The sequence below is a fragment of the Hemiscyllium ocellatum genome, unplaced genomic scaffold, assembly GCF_020745735.1.
Source record: "Hemiscyllium ocellatum isolate sHemOce1 unplaced genomic scaffold, sHemOce1.pat.X.cur. scaffold_565_pat_ctg1, whole genome shotgun sequence".
Taxonomy (NCBI): Eukaryota; Metazoa; Chordata; class Chondrichthyes; order Orectolobiformes; family Hemiscylliidae; genus Hemiscyllium; species Hemiscyllium ocellatum.
Window position 1 is genome coordinate 133552 of NW_026869119.1, and position 20687 is coordinate 154238.

General features: G+C 58.0%; 1 long non-coding RNA gene across 3 annotated transcripts in view; it reads right to left on the reverse strand.

The window, feature by feature from the left end:
• LOC132813955 (uncharacterized) overlaps positions 1-12366 on the reverse strand; it is an 84980-nt gene extending 72614 nt beyond the window's left edge. For all 3 annotated transcript variants that reach the window (XR_009644237.1, XR_009644236.1, XR_009644238.1), the window contains exons 1-2: positions 12352-12366; positions 7486-7691 (exon numbers count right to left, since the gene is read on the reverse strand). This is a non-coding gene — a long non-coding RNA (uncharacterized LOC132813955). The remainder of the gene's footprint in view (positions 1-7485; positions 7692-12351) is intronic.
• Between the last annotated feature and the right edge of the window lie 8321 nt (positions 12367-20687).

Genomic DNA, 20687 nt, shown 5'->3' on the forward strand with positions numbered 1-20687 from the left:
AGAGAGGGAACAGAGAGAGGGACAGAGAGACGGACAGAGAGAGAGGGCGGACAGAGAGAGGGGGTGCAGAGAGAGAGGGACAGAGAGAGGGGGACAGAGAACCCGAGGCACGGAGAGGGGGTGGGACAGAGAGGGGGTGGGACAGAGAGGGGTTGGGAAGAGAGAAGGGGACAGAAGTGGGGACAGAGAGAAGGGGTCTGAGAAGGTGCGACAGAGAGAAGGGGACAGAGAGGGGGACAGAGAGAATGGGGACAGAGAGAGAGAGAGAGATAGAGAGAGGGGCGACAGAGACTGGGGGACAGATGGGGGTACAGAGAGGGGGGCGCAGAGAGGGTGGGACAGGGGTAGATAGAGGGGGTAATGGGGGCACAGAGGGGACAGAGAGAGGGGGAACGGACAGCGGGGAGACGGAGAGAGGGGGCAGAGAGAGAGGGAACGGACAGCGGGGAGACGGAGAGAGGGGGCAGAGAGAGGGGGAAAGGGAGAGGGGTGGACAGAGAGAGTGGGGACAGAGAGAGTGGGGACAGAGAGAGGGTGACAGAGAGAGAGGGGACAGAGAGAGGGGGACAGAGAAAGGGGTGACAGAGAGAGGGGTGACAGAGAGAGGAGGATAGAGAGAGGGGGACAGAGAGAGGGGGATAGAGAGAGGGGTGACAGAGAGAGGGGGACAGAGAGAGGGGGACAGAGAGAGGGGGATAGAGAGAGGGGGACAGAGAGAGGGGGACAGAGAGAGGGGACAGAGAGAGGGGGATAGAGAGAGGGGGATAGAGAGAGGGGGACAGAGAGAGGGGGACAGAGAGAGGGGTGACAGAGAGAGGGGGACAGAGAGAGGGGGATAGAGAGAGGGGGATAGAGAGAGGGGACAGAGAGAGGGGGACAGAGAGAGGGGGACAGAGAGAGGGGACAGAGAGAGGGGGATAGAGAGAGGGGTGACAGAGAGAGGGGTGACAGAGAGAGGGGTGACAGAGAGAGGAGGATAGAGAGAGGGCGACAGAGAGAGGGCAACAGTAAGAGGAGGACAGAAAGGTGTCAGAAGGTGTCAGAAAGTGGGGGACAGAGAGAGGGGGCAGAGTGAAAGGGACAGAGAAAAAGAGACATATAGAGAGGGACAGAGAGAGGGGGATCAGAGAGAGTGGGGACAGAGAGAGGGGTGTCAGAGAGAGAGGGGACAGAGAGAGGGTTGACAGAGAGAGAGGGACAGAGTGAGAGGGACAAAGAGAGTGGGGACAGAGAGAGGGGACAGAGAGAGGGGGACAGAGAGAGGGGGGACAGAGAGAGGGGGACAGAGAGAGGGGACAGAGAGAGAGGGGACAGAGAGAAGGGGAGACAGAGAGAGAGGGGACAGAGAGAAGGGGAGACAGAGAGAGAGGGGACAGAGAGAGGGGGACAGAGAGAGGGGACAGAGAGAGAGGGGACAGAGAGAGGGGGACAGAGAGAGGGGGACAGAGAGAGGGAGACAGAGAGAGGGGGACAGAGAGAGGGGGACAGAGAGAGGGAGACAGAGAGAGTGGTGACAGAGAGAGGGGGGACAGAGAGAGAGGGGACAGAGAGAGGGGTGACAGAGAGAGGGGTGATAGAGAGAGGGGAACAGAGAGAGGGGTGCCAGAGAGAGGGGTGACAGAGAGTAGGGGACAGAGGGAAGGGGACAGAGAGAAGGTGTCAGAAAGATGGGGACAGAGAGAGGGGGCAGAGTGAAAGGTACAGAGAAAAAAAGACATATAGAGAGGGACAGAGAGGGGGGGGTCAGAGAGAGAATGGGACAGAGAAGGGGACGGAGACAGAGGGGACAGAGAAAGAGCGGGGAGAGAAAGAGAGGACAGAGAGGGGCGAACAGAGAGAAGGGGGCAGACAGAAGGGGACAGAGACAGGGGAACAGAGAGAGGGGGACAGAGAGAGGGCGACAGAGAGAGGGTGGATAGAGAGAGTGGGACACAAAGAGGGGGAGATAGAGAGAGGGGAGACAGAGAGAGGGGGAACAGAGCGAGGGGGACAGAGAGAGGTGGGACAAAGAGAGGGGGGCAGAGAGAGAGGGGACAGAGAAAGAGGGACAGAGAAAGGGGACAGAGAGGGGGGGGACAAAGAGAGGGGGGCAGAGAGAGAGGGGACAGAGAAAGAGGGACAGAGAAAGGGGACAGAGAAAGAGGGGCAGAGAGAGGAGTTCAGGGAGAGGCGGCCTCTTTCTCTGTCCCCCTCTCTCGGTCCCCACTCTCTCTATCCAACCCTCTCCCTTTCCCCCTCTCTCTGCCCCCAACCATTATCCCCCCTCTCTCCGTACCTCCCCTCTGACCCCCATCCGCCCCCTCTCTCTCTCCGACCTCTCTCTGTCTCCCCTGTCTCTGTACCTCCCTCTATGTGCCCCCGTGACACCCGCTCTCTGTTTTCCATCTCTCTTAACCACTCTCTGTTCCCCCTGTGCCCCCATTCCCCCATCTGTCTCCCCCCATCCCCCACACTGTCCCCCCTCTCTGACCACGGCCCCTCCCTCTGCCCCGCTCTCTGTCACCCCTCCCTCTGCCACCCCTCTCTCTGTCACCCCTCTCTCTGTCACCCCTCTCTCTGTCACCCCTCCCTCTGTCACCCCTCTCTCTGTCCCACTGTCTGTCCCCCTGACTGTGTCCCTCTCTCTCTGTTCCCTTCTCTCTGTTTCCGCTCTCTCTGTATGCCTCTCACTGTTCCCCCTCTGTCTCTCGCCTCTCTCTCTCTGTCCTCGTCTCTCCGTCACCCCACTCTCTGTCCCTCTCCCACTCTGTCCCCCACTCTCTGACCCCCTCAACTGTCCCTCTCTCTCTGTCGCCCACTCTCAGTCACCCACCTCTCACTGTCCCCCTCTGTGTCTCTCTCTGTCCCCATTCTCGTTTCCCCCGTCCTCTCTGGACACACCTCTCTGTGCCCACTCTCTCTACCTCCCTCTCTCTGTACCCACTCTCCCTGAACCCCTCCCTGCGTTCCCCTCTTACTGTACCCCTCTCTCTGTCCCCCTCTCTCTGTCCCCCTCTCTCTGTCCCCCTCTCTCTGACCCCTCTCTCTTTCTCCCCCTCTCTCTGACCCCTCTCTCTTTCTCCCCCTCTCTCTATTCCCGTCTCTCTGTCCCTCTCTATATGTCCCTTTCTCTCTGTACCCCCCTCTGACCCCCCACTCTCCTTACCACCTCTCTCTGTCCCCCGAGACAGAGAGGGGAGACAGTGAGAAGGGGACAGAGGGGCAGGACAGAGAGAAGGGGACAAAGAGGGGGAAAGAGAGAGGGGTGACAGAGAGAGAGGGAGATAGCGAGAAGTGGGACAGAGAAAGGGGACACAGAGAGAGGGGACACAGAGAGAGTGGGGACAGAGAGAGGGGGGACAGAGAGAGACGGGGCAGAGAGAGAAGGGGCAGAGAGAGAAGGGGACAGGGAGAGGGGAAAGGAGAGAATGGGACAGAGAGAAGGGGGGACAGAGATCAGGGAGACAGAGCGAGGGGGCACAGAGAGAGGGCAGACAGAGGTGGTACAGAGAGAAGGGAACAGTGAGGGGGGACAAAGAGAGGTCGGACAGAGAGGGGGGACAGAGAGAGGGGGGACAGAGATGGGGGACAGAGAAGGTAGGACAGAGCGTGGGGTCAGAGAGAGGAGACAGAGGGAGGGAGAGGGCGGACAGAGAGAGGAGGACAGAGAGGGAGGACTGAGAGGGGGGACAGAGCGAGGGGAGACAGAGAGAGGGGGATAGAGAGAGGGGGATAGAGAGAAGGGGACAGTAAAAGGGGGACAGAGAGAGTGGGGACAGAGAGAATGGGACAGACAGAGGTGGACAGAGCGAGCGGGAGATAGAAGGGAGGCACAGAGAAGGGGAACAGAGAGAGGGGGACAGAGAGATGGGTTTAGGGAGAGAGGGTGGACAGGAGGGGGTACAGAGAGAGGGACAGAGTGAGGGGGACAGAGAGAGGGGAACAGAGAGAGGGGTACAGAGAGAGGGGGGACAGAAATGGGGGGACAGGGAGAGAGGGCGGACAGAGAGAGGGGCACAGAGAGAGGGGGACAGAGAGGAGGGGACAGAGAGGGGGGAGATAGAGAGGGGGGCACAGAGAGTGAGGGCAGACAGAGAGGGGGGACAGTGAGAAGGGGACAAAGGGGGGACAGAGAGAAGGGGTCAGGGGGGACAGAGAGAGGGTGGACAGAGAGGGACGACAGAGAGAGAGGGACATGGGGGGCAGAGTGAGGAGAGACAGAGAGAGGGGGACAGAGAGAGGGGGATGGAGAGAGGGGACAGAGAGAGTGGGGACAGAGAGAGTGGGGACAGAGATGGGGGGACAGAGAGAGGGGGGACAGAGAGACGTGGGGACAGAGAGAGTGGGGACAGAGAGAGGGGGGACAGAGAGAGGGGGACAGAGAGAGGGGGGACAGAGAGAGGGGGACAGAAAGAGGGGGATTGAGAGACATGGGGATGGAGTGAGGGGATGGGGGGATCAGGGTGTGGGACAAAGGGTGGGTGGCAGAGAGAGGGGGACAGAGAGTGGTTAAGAGAGATGGAAAACAGAGCGGGGGACACGGGAGGAAATAGAGGTGGTACAGAGACATGGGGGACAGGGAGAGGTGGTAAGGAGAGAGGGGGGTCAGAAAGGGGGTACAGAGAGAGGGGGACAGAGAGAGGAGGACAGAGAGAGGGGGACAGAGAGAGGGGGGACAAAGAGAGGGGACGGAGAGGGCGGACAGAGGTGGGGGACAGAGAGATTGGGGACAGAGTGGCGTGGGGAGAGAGAGGGGGGGACAGAGAGACGTGGGGACAGAGAGAGGTGATCGGAGTGGAGGGCAGAGAGTGGGGACAGAGAGTGGGGGACAGAGAGGGGGTTAGAGAGTCGTGGGGACAGAGAGATGGGATCGGAGTGGGGGCAGAGAGTATGGGACAGAGAGAGGGGGCAGAGAGAGGGGGAGAGAGAGAGGGGGACAGTAAGAGGGGGTAAAGAGAGTGGGGGTAGAGAGAGAGGGACAGTAAGAAGAGGACAGAGAGAGGGTGACCAGAGAGAGGGGGGAACAGAGAGAGGGGCACAGCGTGGGAGACAGAGATGGGAGACAGATAGGTGACTGAGAGATGGGTCATGGGGGGCAGCGAGAGGGGTTCAGGGAGAGGGGGACAGTGAGAGGGGGGAACAGAGAGAGGCGGAACAAAGAGGAAGGCGGACAGAGAGAAGGGGGGACAGAGATCAGGGAGACAGAGCGAGGGGGTACAGAGAGAGGGCAGACAGAGGGGGTACAGAGAGAAGGGAACAGTGAGGGGGACAAAGAGAGGATTTACAGAGAGGGGGACAGAGAGAGGGTGGGACAGAGAGAGGGGGAACAGAGACAGGGGGGACAGAGAGAGTGGGAAACAGAGAGGGGGGAACAGAGCGTGGGGTCAGAGAGAGGAGATAGAGGGAGGGACAGGGCGGACAGAGAGAGGGCAGACAGAGAGAGGGGAACAGAGAGAGGGGGATAGAGAGAGGGGGACAGTAAAAGGGGGACAGAGAGAGTGGGGACAGACAGAGGTGGACAGAGCGAGCGGGAGATAGAAGGGACGCACAGAGAAGGGGAACAGAGAGAGGGGGACAGAGAGATGGGTTTAGGGAGAGAGGGTGGACAGGAGGGGGCACAGAGAGAGGGACAGAGTGAGGGGGACAGAGAGAGGGGGACAGAGAGAGGGGGACAGAAATGGGGGGACAGGGAGAGAGGGTGGACAGAGAGAGGCTACAGAGAGAGAGGGACCGAGAGGAGGGGACAGAGAGGGGGGAGATAGAGAGGGGGGCACAGAGAGTGAGGGCGGACAGAGAGGGGGGACAGTGAGAAGGGGACAAAGGGGGGACAGAGAGAAGGGGTCAGGGGGGGACAGAGAGAGGGTGGACAGAGAGAGGGGGGACAGAGAGAGTGGGGACAGGGAGAGGGGGGGCCGAGAGAGGGGGACAGAGAGAGGGGGATAGAGAGAGGGATCAGAAAGAGCAGGGACAGAGAGAGGGGGACAGAGAGAAGGGGACAGAGAGAGGGGGATAGAGAGAGGGGGACAGAGAGAGGGGGACAGAGAGAGGGGTGACAGAGAGAGGGGTGACAGAGAGAGGGGGACAGAGAGAGGGGGACAGAGAGAGGGGGATAGAGAGAGGGTGACAGAGAGAGGGGGACAGAGAGAGGGGGACAGAGAGAGGGGGATAGAGAGAGGGGGATAGAGAGAGGGGGACAGAGAGAGGGGGACAGAGAGAGGGGGACAGAGAGAGGGGACAGAGAGAGGGGGATAGAGAGAGGGCGACAGAGAGAGGGGTGACAGAGAGAGGGGGACAGAGAGAGGGGGATAGAGAGAGGGGGATAGAGAGAGGGGGACAGAGAGAGGGGGACAGAGAGAGGGGTGACAGAGAGAGGGGACAGAGAGAGGGGACAGAGAGAGGGGGATAGAGAGAGAGGGGGATAGAGAGAGGGGGGACAGAGAGAGGGGGACAGAGAGAGGGGGACAGAGAGAGGGGTGACAGAGAGAGGGGACAGAGAGAGGGGTAACAGAGAGAGAGGGACAGAGAGAGGGGTGACAGAGAGAGGGGACAGAGAGAGGGCGACAGTAAGAGGGGGACAGTAAGAGGGGAACAGAGAGATTGGCCCCAGAAAGAGCGGGACAGAGCGAGCGGAGACTGGGGAGGGGACACAGAGAGGGGGAACAGAGACAGGGGGTCAGAGAGACGGGGTTAAAGGGGTCAGAGAGAGGGATTCAGGGAGAGTGGGGATAGAGAGAGGGGGTAGAGAAAGGGGCACGGAGATGGGGTAGAGAGAGGAGGAGGAACACAGAGCGGGTACAGAGAGCAGGGACAGAGAGGGGTGACAGAGAGAGGGGGCAGAGTGAAGGGGACAGAGAGAAGGTGTCAGAAAGAGGGGGACAGAGAGAGGGGGCAGAGAGAAAGGGACAGAGAAAAAGAGACATATAGACAGGGACAGAGAGAGGGGGGACAGAGAGGGGGGGACAGAGAGAGGGGGGGACAGAGAGAGGGGTGACAGAGAGAGGGGGGACAGAGAGATGGTGGTCCGAGAGAGAATGGGACAGAGGAGGGGCCAGAGAAAGAAGGGGGAGAGAAAGAGAGGACAGAGAGGGGCGAACAGAGAGAAGGGGGCAGAGAGAAGGGGAACAGAGAGAGGGGAACAGAGAGAGGGTGACAGAGAGGGGGTGGATAGAGAGAGGGGGGCACAGAGAGGGGGAGATAGAGAGGGGGAGACAGCGAGAGGGGCAACAGAGAGAGGGGGACAGAGAGAGGTGGGACTGAGAGTGGGGGGACAGAGAGAGGGACAGAGAAAGGGGGCAGAGAGAGGGAGGACAGAGAGAGGTAACTGACCCCCCTTTGTAGCAGAGGGTTCAATCCCTTGAACAGAGCAAGCTTGAGAATTCAACACTAAAACCAATCTGTACGGACCCGCTGGAGACCTGAAACATCAATACAGAGATGGCTGAAGAAGCTCAGCATGTCCGGCAGCATCTCTGATGGGAGAGGGAGGAAGAGACAGACAGAGTTCACCTTTCAATCCAGTGATTTCTGCGGGAAAGCTCCTTCAGAACAGGCCGTTTTGAGGAAGGGTCCCTTGAAATGTGAATTGTTCCTCTCTCTCCTCACCGTTGTTACTGAATATCCCCAGCCATCTGTTTGCTTGAGAATTTGATCTGACCTGATCCAAGCGTCACTGAGTCATTCAGTCTGTGCTCAATGCCCTGAGGCTGCTTCTGCTGAAAGTTGACAAACAGGTTTAAAGCTTTATAAGTTGTTGTATTCGGAGGGCGGGCTACATGGGAGAACAGATACAGAACACAGGCACTTCACAAAGGTCCTTATCAATGTAACTTTGTGATGTTAATTCAGAAGGAACAGCTCAGAGCTAACATTTCAGTTAATCAGCCAAGGGGAGTGTATATGTCATGGCAAAGACTTGTTGTACAGACTGTACAGAAGGAACTTTAGTGACTGTGTTTGTACGGAGAGTTTTTTTGTGAATAAAGTCTCTTTTTGAATTTGATATAAATATTTTTTCAAGGGGGATCAAGCATATTGAGCTGGTGGAGGCATTGCCCTTATCTATAATCTTTCTTAAATAAACACGAGACAAGTTAGATACTCCCCGGGTATACACATCAAACGGTCATCGACGGGGAGGAGATGGTGGGATTGTCAGGGGGGCTCAGTGTTGCCTCACCCCCCCCCCACCCCCCGGGTTCGATTCCAGTCACCCCTCGGGCGACTGTCTGTGTGGAGTTGGCACATTCTCCCCGTGTCACTGTCCAAAGATGTGCAGGCTAGGTGGATTAGCCAGAGGAATGAAGGGTTCCTGGGATGGGGCGGGGGGTAGGGGGATGCGGTGGGGGGGGGGAATAGGATGCTCTGACGAGGGTCAGTGTGAACCTGATGGGCCGAATGATCAATCCAGAGACTCAACTAATGTTCTGGGCCGTGGGGGGAGGCTGTGGGTCATCGCAGTGAGAACAGGTTTGGGAATGATCACGGTCCAAGGGGGTAACAGTTTTACTTTCTGAGATATTGAGGGTATGATGTTTTCTCGAGGTTCTCTGGGGATAAACTTACTGAGGGGATGGTTCCTAAGGTATTGAGGGAGCACTATCTGTCAGTACAGGGTGCAGATGGTCGAAAGGTACAGATACACTTCATAGAACATAGAACACAGTACAGTTCAGCACAGAACAGGCCCTTCAGCCCACGATGTTGTGCCGACAATTGATCCTCATGTAAGGTAAACCTAATGTACGGACCCTCAAATGTCTGTGACCATATACATATCCAGCAGTCTCTTAAATGTTCCCAACTTCGCTTCCACAACTGCTGCTGGCAACGCATTCCATGCTCGCAGAACTCTCTGTGTAAAGAACACGCCTCTGACATCCCCTCTATACTTTCCTCCAACCAGCTTAAAACTATGACCCCTCGTGTTAGTCATTTCTGCCCTGGGAAATAGTCTCTGGCTATCGACTCTATCTATGCTTCTCATTATCTTGTATAACTCAATTAGGTCCCCTCTCTTTCTTCTTTTTTCCAATGAAAATTGTCCGACATCAGTCAACCTCTCTTCGTTAGATAAGCCACCTATTCCAGGCAGCATCCTGGTAAACCTCCTCTGAACCCTCTCCAAAGCATTCACATCTTTCCGATAATAGGGTGACCAGAACTGGACACAGTATTCCAAGAGCAGTCTAACCAAAGTTTTATAGAGCTGCAACAATACCTCACGGCTCTTAAACTCAATCCCCCTGTTAATGAAAGCCAAAACACGAAATGCTTTCTTCACAACCCTGTCCACCTGGGTGGCCATTTTAAGGGATCTATGTACGTGCACACCAAAATCTCTCTGTTCCTTCGCACTGCCTTAATCCTGTACTCAGCTTTCAAATTCGACTTTCCAAAATGCATCACCTCACATTTATCCAGGTTGAACACCATCTGCCACCTCTCAGCCCATCTCTGCATCCTGTCAATGTCCCGCTGCAGCCTACAACAGCCCTCTACACTGTCAACGACACCTCCAACCTTTGTGTTGTCTGCAAACTTGCTGACCCATCCTTCAATCCCCTCATCCAAGTCATTAATCAAAGTTAAAAAAAGAGTAGAGGCCCAAGGGCAGAGCCCACCACTCACCACTGACTTCCAGGCAGAATACTTTCCTTCCACTACCACTCGCCGTCTTCTGTCGACTGGCTAATTCTGTATCCAGACAGTTACATTTCCCTGTATCCCATTCCTCCTGACCTTCTGAACTAGCCTACCATGGGGAACCTTATCAAATGCCTTATTGAAGTCCAGATACACAGCATCCAACGCTCGACCCTCATCAACTTGTCTAGTAACATCCTCAAAGAACTCAATAAGATTTGTGAGGCATGACCTGCCCCTCACAAAGCCGTGCTGACTGCATTTAATCAAACCACGCTCTTCCAGAGGGTCATAAATCCTATCCCTCAGAATCCTTTCTAACACCCTGCAGACGACAGACGTGAGACTGACTGGTCTGTAATTGCTGGGGATTTCCCTATTTCCTTTGTTGAAGAGAGGAATTACATTTGCCTCCCTCCAGTCCTCAGGTACGACTCCAGTGGAGAGCGAGGATGCAAAGATCTTCGCAAGCGGCGAAGCCGTCACATTTCTCTCTTCCTAAAGCAGCCGAGGACAAATCTGGTCTGGCCCTGGAGACTTGTCAATCTTAACATTCGTCAAAAATTTCAGCACATCAGCTTCCTCAATCTCTATCTGATCCAGCATGCTTACCTGCTCCTCAATGGTTTCATTCACTACAAGGTCCTTTTCTTTAGTAAAGACAGAAGCAAAAAACCCATTTAGGGCTCCCCGTACCCCCTCAGACTCTACACACAAGTTCCCTATGCTATCCCTGATCGGTTCTACTCCTTATTTGATCAGTCTCTTATTCCTCACATACGTGTAAAATGCCTTTGGATTCTCCCTAATCCTTCCTGCCAAGCCTTTCTCGTGCTCCCTCCTGGCTCTCCTCAGACCATTTTTGAGCTCCTTCCCCGCCTGCCTGTAATCCTCTAGAGCTGAGCAAGACCTTAGCTTCCTCCACCTTACGTAAGTGGCCTTCTTTATTTTGACGAGAAGCTCCTCCGCTCTCGTCATCCAAGGTTCCTTTATCTTACCCCTTCTTACCTATCTCAGAGGAACATATTTATGCATCAGTCGCAACAACTGTTCCTTAAACCGTCTCCACATGTCTATAGTGCCCTTTCTATGGAACAATTGCTCCCAGTCCATGCTTCCTAACCCACATCTGATAGTATCATAGTATTCTTTTCCCCAATTAAATACCCTCCCATTGTACATGCTCCTCTCCTTCTCCATAGCTATGTACAATGCGAGGCAGTTGTGGTCACTATCACCAAAATGCTCTCCCACCACAAGATCTGACACCTGCCCAGGCTCATTGCCGAGCACCAAATCCCCTCTCCCCTCGTCGACCCACCAATGGCCTCTCCCCGCCTCGGCCGCTTTAATGTACTGAGTTAGGAAACCCTCCTGAACACACCTTACAAAAACAGCTCCTTCCAAACCATCTGTTCGAAGGATGTTCCAATCAATATTGGGAAAGTTAAAGTCACCCATTACAACAACCCTACTCCATTCACACTTTTCCAAAATCTGCCGATCTATGCTTTCCTCAGTCTCCCTGCTGCTGTTTGGGGGGGGGGGTGGCCCAATGAGGTAACTGCTCCCTTACCGTTCCTAATTTCCACCCATACTGACTCAGTAGGCAGACCCTCCTCGACAATGGTAACTTCTGTAGCTGTGATACCCTCTCTGATTTCCTTTCTGAAATCCCTGTATGTGGTGTCCCTCAAGGGTTGGCCAGCACAGTGGCTCAGTGGTGAGCACTGCTGCCTCACAGCAGGGACCCAGGTTCGATTCCAGCCTCGGGCAACTGTGTGTGTGGAGTTTGCACATCCTCCCTGTGTGTCTGCGTGGGTTTCCTCCGGTGCTCCGGTTTCTTCCCACAGACCAAAGATGTGCAGGTTCGGTGAAATGGCCAGGATAAATTGCCTGTCATGTTAGGTGCATTAATCAGGGGTAAATGTAGGGGAATGTGTCTGGGTGGGTTCCTCTTCGGAGGGTCAGTGTGGACATGTTGGGCTGAAGGGACTGTTTCCACACTGTAGGGAATCTAAGGATCTATCCTTGGCCCCTCCTTTTTCTCACCTACACACAGCCAGGAGGTGATATCGTCCAAAAGCACCGTGTTAGGTTTCACATGTACACTGACAATGCCCAGCTCTCCCTCCCCATCATCCCTCTCCATTATTCCACTGTTACTCTGTTATCAAACTGCTGACCACACTCCCACTACTCGATTGGCTGCATTTTCTCCAATGAAACATTGTAATGGTTAAACCCGTTGCCTTCAGATGCTATTAGAAATTCCTTTCCCTTACTGCTGAGCCCCTCCCTCTCGCTGGGTGCAGTCTGAGGTAGAACTACACTCTTTACAACATTGCTGTTATATCTGTAACCCCAAGGTGACCTTCTGATCAGATTCTACACAATAACAAACACCAGGAATTCCAATCTTTTAAATGTTGCTTGTCTCCACCTCACCCCAGTTCCATTGCTACTGAAACCCCTTACCCGTGTCGGTGTTGCCTTAAATTTGATGAATCTGAAACAGAGCCCTTGATTCCTTGACTGACCCAGAATCTGCTGGCTTTCTGTGTTTCCTGCAGAATGACCCCCCTGGTCCCTTTGTGGTGCAGCTTTGTACAGTTCCCACCATGTCAATAGCACTCTGTTCTCTTACTATCCCCTCCAAAATGACCAACTTCCCATTTTCCCAAATTATACTCCATCTGGTAACTTCTCCAGTGCATCTCTCATACTTACCAATCCTCTTAGAACTTTACAGTTATGCCTTTTCTGACAGATTCCACCCAATTCTTCTAAACGTTAACTGGTTGTCCTGGGCAGTGGGAAGCGTGCAGTGTTGCTCTATGGGAGGACTAGGAGGAACTTTGCTGCCCATTGGTCAGAATGGAGGCCACTTGCCCATCGAGCTGCATGAGCCTTTCACCCCCCATGTCTTATTGATGAGGCACAGCGGCAGCACAGAAGTTAAAAAAGAAGCAGCAAATCCTGCTCTCCACATCTCACTGACTCTTGGAACATTCTGTCCCGTTTGTCAAAGATCTGCCCTGTTCAGTCACATGAAGTCCCAAGTTGGAAACTCCTAGAAACCCACATAGATTTCCCCCTGAACTGACTGCTGCCCTCCACAAGGGGTAATGTGTCCAGTCATCCTGGGCCAGGAGGAGGGGGTGGTGCGAGTTTCTAACCTGAACTGACAGTGATGGATTTTATAAACTTGTATTCCAGGATATTACAGGTGGACATTCAGATGGGAATCTCAGTAACTGTAATGCCAAACCCTGACAGAATTACTGCATTCATCAGGAGCTGGATATTCACATTGTGTGTGAGTATTGCGTTCCAGCTCAATCCCATTTACTGCATAAAAGTTCTCCTTTGAATCATCCCATTCTCTCAATAGATCTTCCCAAACATTCAATGTGTGTCCTGTAATCCTTGTATAATGAGCCGATGGGTGAAAGGTTTATTATTATAATCTGTAACATTTCTAAACCCCTCTGTCACAGTGCAGCCACAATTTCCTCTGCTCAGTTTCCCCAAAGCCCTGATTCCCCAATGTCTGTTTGCTCTCTATAAGGTACACATCAGGATTGTGTTGGGACATTCTCCACTCGCCTGCATCAGTGCAGCCCACAACAATATTAAAGGCAGTGAACATCCTCCAGGACAAAGCACTGTGCCTGAGTGGTGTCCCATCCCCCACCATCAGCATTCCCTCTCCCCACCCCCGGGGTACAGTGGCATCACTGTGTAAAACGGAAAGGCAGCATTGTCCTCCCAGACCATAGGGCTGCTCTCTCATTAGGGAGAGATGGCTGGTGGTGGGTTTAACCTGAAGGTTACCACAGCCGAGGCAAGGGGAGAGGGAGAGAAGGAGAGTCCATCTATTGTAGATGGATATTCTCCAAGTATTAAAAACACCAATACCATAAAAATGAATAGTGTAAAAAAAAATCCAGCCTGACCCTCACTGCCGCCCAGACACCGCCCCCAGCCTGAACCTCACTACCACCCACACACCGCCCACAGCCTGACACTCACTGCCGTCCACACACCGCACCCAGCCTGAACCTCACAACCAGCCTGACCCTCACAACCAGCCACACACCGCACCCAGACTGACCCTCACAACCACCCACACACCGCCCCCAGCCTGACCCTCACAACCACCCATACACCGCAACCAGCTTGACCCTCACTACCACCCACACACCGCCCCCAGCATGACCCACACTGCCATCCACACACCGCCCCCCAGCCTGACACACACTGCCACCCACACACTGCATCCAGCCTGACCATCACTGCCACCCACACACCGCCCCCAGCCTGACCATCACTGCCACCCACACACCGCCCCCAGCCTGACCCTCACTGCCATCCACACACCGCCCCCAGCCGGACCCTCACTACCAGCCACACACCTCACCCAGCCTGACCCTCACTACCACCCACACACCGTCCCCAGCATGACCCTCACGACCACCCACACACCGCCCCCAGCCTGACCCTCACTGCCATCCACACACCGCCCCAAGGCTGACCCACACCGACTTCCACACACCGCACACAGCCTGACCCTCACCGCCATCCACACACTGCACCCAGCCTGACACTCGCCACCACCCACACACCGTCCCCAGCCTGACCCTCACCACCATCCACCCACTGCCCCCAGCCTGACCCTCACTACCACCCACACACCGCACCCAGCCTGACCCTCACTGCCGACCACTCACCGCACCCAGCCTGACCCTCACTAACACCAACTCACTGCACCCAGCCTGACCCTCACTAACACCCACACACCGTCCCCAGCCTGACCTTCACCACCATCCACCAACTGCCCCCAGCCTGACCCTCACTACCACCCACACACCGCACCCAGCCTGACCCTCACTGCCGTCCACTCACCGCACCCAGCCTGACCCTCACTACCACCCACTCACCTCACCCAGACTGACCCTCACTGCTGTCCACTCACCGCACCCAGCCTGACCCTCACCAACACCAACTCCCCGCACCCAGCCTGACCCACACGACCACCCACACACCGCACCCAGCGTGACCCTCACTACCACCCACACACCGCACTCAGACTGGCCCTCACGACCACCCACTCACCACCCCCAGCCTGATCCTCACTACCACCCACACACCGCCCCAGCCTGACCTTCACTGCCACCAACACACCGCCCCCAGCCTGACCGTCACTACCACCCACACACCGTCCCCAGCCTGACCCTCACTACCACCCACACAACGCACTCAGACTGGCCCTCACTACCACCCACACACCGTCCCAGGCCTGACCCTCACTACCACCCACACACGGCGCGCAGCCTGACCCTCACTGCCATCCGCACACCGCACCCAGCCTGACCCTCACTACCACCCACACACCGCACCCAGCCTGACCCTCACTGCCATCCACACACCGCACCCAGCCTGACCCTCACTGCTGTCCTCACACCGGACCCAAGCTGACCCTCACTGACGTCCACACACCGCACCCAGCCGGACCCTCACTGCCACCCACACACCGCACCCAACCTGACTCAGTCTGCCTCCCACACACTGCCCCCAGCCTGACCCTCACTACCACCCACAAACCGCACCCAGCTTGACCCTCACTGCCACCCACACACTGCCCCCAGCCTGACCCTCACTGCCACCCACTCACCGCACCCAGCCTGACCCTCACTACCACCAACTCACCGCACACAGCCTGACCTTCACTACCACACACGCACCGCACAAAGCCTGACCCTTACTACCACCCACACAACGCCCCCAGCCTGACCCTCACCAGCAATAACATACCGCCCACAGCCTGACCATCACCGCCACCCACACACCGCACCCAGCCTGACCCTCACTGCCCTCCACTCACCGCACCCAGCCTGACCCTCACTGCCACGCACACACTGCACACAGCCTGACCCTCACTACCACCCACACACTGCACCCAGCCTGACTCTCACTACCACCCACACACGGCCCCCAGCCTGACCCCCACTACCACTCACACACCGCCACCAGCCTGACCCTCACTGCCATCCACACACCGCCCCCAGCCTGACCCTCACTGCCACCCACACACCGCACCCAACCTGACTCTGACTGCCTCCCACACACCGCCCCCAGCCTGACCCTCACTACCACCCACACACCGCACCCAGCCTGACCCTCACCGCCACCCACACACAGCACGCAGCCTGACCCTCACTACCACCCACTAACCGCACCCAGCCTTCCCCTCACTGCCACCCAGACACCGTCCCCAGCCTGACCCTCACGACCACCCACACACCGCCCCCAGCCTGACCCTCACTGCCATGCACACACCGCCCCCAGGCTGATCCACACACCGCACACAGCCTGACCCTCACCGCCATCCACACACTGCCCCCAGCCTGACACTCATCACCACCCACACACCGTTCCCAGCCTGACGCTCACCACCATCCACCCACTGCACCCAGCCTGACCCTCACTACCACCCACACACCGCACCCAGCATGACCCTCACTGCCGTCCACTCACCGCACTCAGCCTGACCCTCACTAACACCAACTTCCCGCACCTAGCCTGACCCTCACTACCACCCACACACCGCACCCAGCCTGACCCTCACTAACAGCCACACACTGCACCCAGCCTGACCCTCAAAAACATCAACTCCCCGCACCCAGCCAGACCCTCACTACCACCCACACACCGTCCCCAGCCTGACCTTCACTGCCACCCACACAGCGCACCCAGCCTGACCCTCACCACCACCCACACACCGGACCCCGCCTGACCCTCACTAACACCAACTCCCAGCACCCAGCCTGACCCTCACTACCACCCACACACCGTCCCCAGCCTGACCCTCACTGCCACCCACACAGTGCACCCAGCCTGACCCTCACTACCATCCAAACAACGCCCCCAGCATGACCCTCACCACCAATAACATACCGCCCACAGCCTTACCCTCACCGCCACACACACACCGCACCCAGCCTGACCCTCACTGCCACCCACACATCGCACCCAGCCTGACCCTCACTACCAGCCACACACCGCACCCAGCCTAACCCTCACTACCATCCACACACCGCCCACAGCTTGACCCTCACCGCCACACACACACCGCACCCAGCCTGACCTCACTGCCGTCCACACACCGCACCCAGCCTGACCCTCACTACCATCCACACACCGCACCCAGCCTGAACCTCACTACCATCCACACACCGCACACAGCCTGACCCTCACTGCCATCCACACACCGCACCCAGCCTGACCCTCACTACCAGCCACACACCGCACCCAGCCTGACCCTCACTGCCACCCACACACCGCTCCCAGCCTGACCCTCACTACCACCCACACACCGCATCCAGCCTGGCCCTCACTGCCACCAACACACCGCCCCCAGCCTGACCCTCACTACCACCCACACACCGTCCGCAGCCTGACCCTCACTACCACCCACACACCGCACCCAGCCTGACCCTCATTCCCGTCCACTCACTGCACACAGCCTGACCCTCACTACCACCCACACACGGCGCCCTGCCTGAACCTCACTGCCATCCGCACACCGCACCCAGCCTGACCCTCACCACCAATAACATACCGCCCACAGCCTGACCCTCACTGCCGTCCATACACCGCACCCACCTTGACCCTCACTGCCATCCACACACCGCACCCAGCCTGACCCTCACTACCAGCCACACACCGCACACAGCCTGAACCTCACTACCATCCACACACCGCATCCAGCCTGACCCTCACTGCCATCCACACAACGCACATTGCCTGACTCTCACTGCCTCCCACACACCGCACCCAGCCTGACCCTCACTGCCACCCACACACCGCACCCAACCTGACTCTGACTGCCTCCCACACACCGCCCCAAGCCTGACCCTCACTACCACCCACACACCGCACCCAGCCTGACCCTCACCGCCACCCACACACAGCACGCAGCCTGACCCTCACTACCACCCACTCACCACACCCAGCCTTCCCCTCACTACCACCCACACACCGCACCCAGCCTGACCATCACTGCCACCCACACACCGCACCCAACCTGACCCTGACTGCCTCCCACACACCGCCCCCAGCCAGACCCTCACTACCACCCACACACCGCACCCAGCCTGACCCTCACCGCCACCAACACACAGCACCCAGCCTGACCCTCACTGCCACTCACTCACCGCACCCAGCCTTCCCCTCACTACCACCCACACACCGCACCCAGCCTGACGCTCACTACCACCAACTCACCGCACCAAGCCTGACCCTCACTGCCACGCACACACTGCCCCCAGCCTGACCCTCACTACCATCCACACACTGCCCCCAGCCTGACCCTCACTACTACCAACACACCGCAACCAGCCTGACCCTCACTACCACCCTCACACCGCCCCCAGCCTGACCATCACTGCCGCCCACACACCGCCCCCAGCCTAACCCTCACTGCCACGCACACACCGCTCCCAGCCTGACCCTCACTGCCACGCACACACCGCCCACAGTCTGACCCTCACTACCACCCACTCACCGCCCCCACCCTGCCCCTCACTGCCAACCACACACCGTCCTCAGCCTGACCCTCACCACCACCCACACACCGCACCCAGCCTGACCCTCACTTCCACCCACACACGGCACCCAGCGTGACCCTCACCACCATCCACCCACTGCCCCCAACCTGACCCTCACTACCACCCACACATCGCTCCCAGCCTGACCCTCATTGCCGTCCACACACCGCACCCAGCCTGACCCTCACTACCACCCACACACCGGCCCCAGCGTGACCCTCACTACCACCCACACACTGCACCCAGCCTGACCCTCACTGCCACCCACACACCGCCCCCAGCCTGACACACACTGCCGTCCACACACTGCACCCAGCCTGTCACGCACTACCACCCACACACCGCCACCAGCCTGACCCTCACAGCCATCCACACACCGCCCCCAGCCTGACCCTCACTAACAGCCACACACCGCACCCAGCCTGACCCTCTCTACCACCCAGACACCGTCCCTAGCCTGACCCTCACGACCATCCACACACCGCCCACAGCCTGACCCCCACTGCCATCCACACACCGCCCCCAGGCTGAACCACACCGACATCCACACACAGCACACAGCCTGACCCTCACCACCATCCACACACTGCACCCAGCCTGACACTCACCAACACCCACACAACGTCCCCAGCCTGACCTTCACCACCATCCACCCACTGCCCCCAGCCTGACCCTCACTACCACCCACACACCGCTCCCAGCCTGACCCTCACTGCCGTCCACTCACCGCACCCAGCCTGACCCCCACTACCACCCACTCACCTCACCCAGCCTGACCCTCACGGCCATCCACACACTGCACCCAGCCTGACACTCACCACCACCCACACAACGTCCCCAGCCTGACCTTCACCACCATCCACCCACTGCCCCCAGCCTGACCCTCACTAACACCATCTCCCCGCACCCAGCCTGACCCTCACTACCACCCACACACCGCACCCAGCCTGACCCTCTCTAACACCCACACACCGCACCCAGCCTGACCCTCACTGCCACCCACACAGCGCACTCAGCCTGACACTCACCACCACCCACACACCGCACCCAGCCTGACCCTCACTAACACCAACTCCCCACACCCAGCCTGACCCTCACTTCCACCCACACACCGTCCCCAGCCTGACCCTCACTGCCACCGACACAGCGCACTCAGCCTGAAACTCACCACCACCCACACACCGCACCCAGCCTGACCCTCACTAACACCAACTCCCCGCAACCAGCCTGAGCCTCACTACCACCCACACACCGTCCCCAGCCCGACCCTCACTGCCACCCACACAGCGCCTGCAGCCTGACCCTCACACCACACACACAACGCCCCCACCCTGACCCTCACCACCAATAACATACCGCACACAGCCTGACCCTCATCGCCACACACACACCGCACCCAGCCTGACCCTCACTGCCACCCACACACCGCACCCAGCCTGACCCTCACTACCATCGACACAACGCACCCAGCCTGACCCTCACTACCATCCACATACCGTCCACAGCCTGACCCTCACCGCCACACACACACCACACCCAGCCTGACCCTCACTGCCGTCCACACACCGCACCCAGCCTGACCCTCAATACCACCCACACACCGCACCCAGCCTGACCCTCACTGCCTTCCACACACCGCACCCAGCCTGACCATCACTACCAGCCACACACCGCACCCAGCCTGACCGTCACTACCACCCACACACCGCACTCATCCTGGCCCTCACTCCCACCCACTCACCACCCCCAGCTTGACCCTCACTATCACCCACACGCCGCCCCCAACCTGACCCTCACTACCACCCACACACCGCAACCAGCCTGACCCTCACTGCCGCCAACACACCCCCCCAGCCTGACCGTCCCTACCACCCACACACCGCACCCAGCCTGACCCTCATTGCTGTCCACTCATTGCACCCAGCCTGACCCTCACTACCACTCACACACGGCGCGCAGCCTGACCCACTCTGCCATCCGCACACCGCACCCAGCCTGACCCTCACTACCACCCACACACCGCACCCAGCCTGACCCTCACCACCAATAACATACCGCCCACAACCTGACCCTCACTGCCGTCCACACACCGCACCCACCTTGACCCTCACTGCCGTCCACACACCGCACACAGCCTGACCGTCACTGCCGTCCACACACCGCACCCAGCCTGACCCTCACTGCCGTCCACACACTGCACCCAAGCTGACCCTCACTGACTTCCACACACCGCACCCAGCCTGACCCTCACTGCCACCCTCACACCGCACCTTTCCTGACCCTCACTGCCTCCCACACACCGCACCCAGCCGGACCCTCACTGCCGTCCACACACCTCACCCAGCCTGACCCACACTGCCACCCACACACCGGCCCCAGCCTGACCCTCACTACCACCCACACACCGCACCCAGCCCGACCCTCACTACCACCCACACACCGCCCCCAGCGAGA